The sequence below is a fragment of the Nesoenas mayeri genome, assembly GCF_963082525.1.
Source record: "Nesoenas mayeri genome assembly, chromosome: 5".
NCBI classification, from domain to species: Eukaryota; Metazoa; Chordata; class Aves; order Columbiformes; family Columbidae; genus Nesoenas; species Nesoenas mayeri.
In genome coordinates this window covers 29,649,243-29,652,985 of record NC_137548.1, presented here as the reverse complement: position 1 = coordinate 29,652,985, position 3,743 = coordinate 29,649,243, and positions in this window count along the sequence as shown.

Sequence of the window (3,743 nt, the reverse complement as noted above, 5' to 3'; positions counted from 1 at the left end):
TGATGTTTTGTGAACAATGATGCTCACACAAAGTACTTGTTTAGTCCCACAGGGATAGTTCCAAATGACTGGCTTTCCTGGAAAAATGCTCATCAAATGCTATTGATTTTCAAGTTTCAGAAGAATCGCCCTGTATCTGAAAAAGCAACAAAGCTTAAAGGCAACAAAGATCTAAGTGAAATCTATCAGAATCCTTGTTCTGGGCTTGCTGGTTTTAAAAAATATTCGCACAAAGAATGTGACCACCCACAACCCTCATACATAATGGTGACATTGATAAGAACTACAACACAATATACATTTGCTGAAGTGTGAAAGAAATGAGAATACAATGTCTTCTAGGAATGCTGAATTATTTCTGTGAAGTTTTGAGGACAAAGCTTGACATAACTAGAGAAAAAACACCCTGAAAAAAATGTGTCTGGAAATGCAATAGCTGTTGAAGCAACGCAAAGCATTCAGGACATTTTTTAAAACTCAGATTTTGGAAGATGCTCATTCATCACGTTAAAAAGTAGATATACTTTGCTTTCATGTTTTTTATCATTGCTTTAAATCTCCACATGAGAAGAACTGTTCCAGGAAACGAAGAAACAGCTACTTTCAGTTATTGAGAAATACCAACCAGCCATTTCCTGAGCCCCAGAGCAGATGCTACCAGCACACTCCATCCCCTCTTGCACCCACAACTCTTGAGTATGAGTTCGGTTCATTGCTGAAGGTTTCAGTCAAAAGATAAACTTGGCTCTATTAAAGGGACCTCTGAACATGATTTTATTTATAGGCAATCTGGCAAACTGCATATAAATAATTAAACAATACTTCTAATAGTTAGAAAAATAGTATCATGTCTGGAAGCCTGATTCTGACAAAGTGAGTTTAAAGGATATTTTTTTTCAAAAAAAAAAATGGATTAACTAAACTTCAAAAAAAAAAAAAAAACCAACCTAGCTTCAGTCTGAACAAAAATGCACATAGTGCTTTGGTTTTATTTCTTTGCAGGTTTGTAAGCTGGTATGATAGCAAAGCACGTACATAAAAACCACGTGAGTATAAAAATTCACCTAAATCCTAGCAACAATTTCAATTTATCTCTGAACATCGCTTTATTCCTGACAATGTTGTAGATGATATTGTTTATCTAACATAGACAAAATATATCAAACTGAGTATAGTGACAGGGCTTTTTTGATCACAGTGACAGGAGTTTCATGAAATTAAGTTCTTTGTTAAAATGTTAAATTGACTCACAGTAGGTGATATATATGCATATGGATAAACCAAAGCACAGGTTGATTTTAGTACCATTAAGGTAAATGTGGAATACAGTCCAGCTTAGAATCAAATTAAACCAAGAGACATTTTTGCTGAATGTTCCTTGAAATCCCAGAAAAGTATACTTATTTTTCCTGAAAATGACTATAGCTATCATAGTACTATGACAGACTTCAACTGCACTGATACCAACACAGAAATTCTGCAGCAGCAGAAGCCCTCGCAGGTGTATACTCTGCAGGAGACTTGTTTGGCAGATCAGAGACCACTATCCAGAAATAAATCACTGACATACCTCACTGCAATGGTTGATTCCCTAGATGCTTTAAATGGCTGTTCTCCAATGAAAACTCCAAGGCAGCTCAAAAAATGTAACTACATAGGGATTTCTTGATTTTTTGCTTTGTGTTGTAGATGCAAATATAATTTATGTCATTTTTGAGGTTCTGCTTCTTTAAAAAAAACAGTAAAAACTGCAAAGGTAAAAACTGAATAGAACAAAGATCCCACAATCCAAAAATGCTTTTGTGAAAAGGTGTTCTAACTTCCTGCCTAATTAGGATGTTCCGAATTTTAAACCAGAAGATCATCAACATTATGAAGTAGTCAGTAACTGACATATTTTACTGACATTAAAAGCAATCCTCTGTTCAGGAATCAAGCAGGAGTTTTCAATATACTGAGAGACTTAGTGTAACATTAAACTGGCTTCCTCTTTCCCCTCACCCTCCTTTCATTGTGTCAAACCATCAGGAACAGGAAAAGAAACCCAAACTTCCTTCAGCACACGACCAGAAGCAATCTATCTTCTGGGCCTTAATTGTTATTTCACACATGAATTAAGAATATCACATGTCATATAGCCAAAACACAAAAACATACTATTTCTGAAGACAAGGAGAATATTTCTGGTATATAAGACTAAACTAAAGTTTAGTACAATTCATGGACACAACTATAAACATTTAATCCTACTAAATCAAAACACAAACTTAAAGAAACATTACAAACAATGAATCCAAACTTCCAAAAATATAGAATTTCATTCACACAAGCACAAAGCTGAACTCACCTTATCTTCCTTCCTCCTATCATCCTTCCACCTGTATCTCAATAAATTTTACTCTAACTAAACTTGGACATCTATTATTCTTTCCCTCACTCCAAACTGTCAACACTACCACAACTTCACAGGTTTCACATCCCTGTGCAAAGTCTTTTACCAGTTATATACCGTGGAGCTGCTCCTTGTCCTATCTGGACAGCCAAGAATTCAAACTGCAAAAGCCTGCAATAACACTTCTGCAAGTACTGTGCTACCAAATACTGCTGCCCTTACCTAAAAATGTTCTTAATTAAAAAGATTTCTGAGAAAATATAAAAACAACTCCTAAAAACATGTACTCTCCGTGTAAGCGAATGCCAAATCCTTCCCTGCAGCCCCAGGAGCCGTGTGGACGGGCACCAGGCGAACACCCACCCACGCCCGCACCCACTCCCGCTCACCCCAGCCCGCAGGGGTGGTTGTTCTCCCGCCCCTCCCCGTGACATCCCGGCACCGACACTCGGACGGCCCCACGCGTGTGCCCGGCTTCCCTTCCCCCGCCCCGGCGAGACCTTGCTCCGCTCTCCTCCCGTCCCGGGGCTCAGACCTGCCCCGCAGCGCCGGGGGCCGGGACGGGGCGGGACGGGCGGTGCTGAGGGAGCCCGGGAGCCGCCCGGCTGCCGGCTTTAGCGCCGGCTTCTCTGCCCCAGTCACCCGGGCGGCTTCGGGGGTGATCCAGCACTTTTCAGGCGCAGGCCTCGGGCAGCCCCGGCCGCTCAGCGAGCCCCCCGGCTCCCCTCGGCCCTCCCACCCGCCTGCACTCCGTGCCGAGCCCGGGCATCCCGTCCCGCCTCCCGGGGGGCTTGCACCCCGCTGGTTTACGGTCATTCCCGTCCTGCTCCCTCCCCGGCGGCTCCGCGCCCTCGCCCAGCCAGCCGCCGAGGCTCCCTGCGCCCCTCTCCTTGCCCCTTCGGGAGCCCATTCCCTGCCTGCCCCGGCGGCTGGGGGCAGGACCGGCACCTCCGGCACCTCCCGCCCATCCCGTCCCGTCCCGCCCCGCCCGCGGTACCTGGCTGGCACAGCTCGGCTTGGCTCGGCTCGGTTCACCGCAAGGCTCCCGCGCCGCTCTGCAGGCGGCGGCGACGCTCGGCTCCGTCCGCCCGCCCTCCTCCGGCGCGGGGGGGACGCGGGGACCTGCGCCCGGGCCGCCGCCGCTGCCGCCCGCCGGCGGGGTTGGGCGGGGAGGCCGGAGGGCCCCGCCCTTGCTTAGGGCTGTGCAATCGGGCCCGGAGCCATCGAGCGCCCGCGGCGGCCGGAGCGGGCCTCGGCGCTCCAGGGGGCGGGAGCGGCCCGGGGGGAGCGCGGGGCCCCGGGGCGGTGTCGGGCGGGACCCACAGCGGCGCGGCGGGGGGCGGAGGGGACA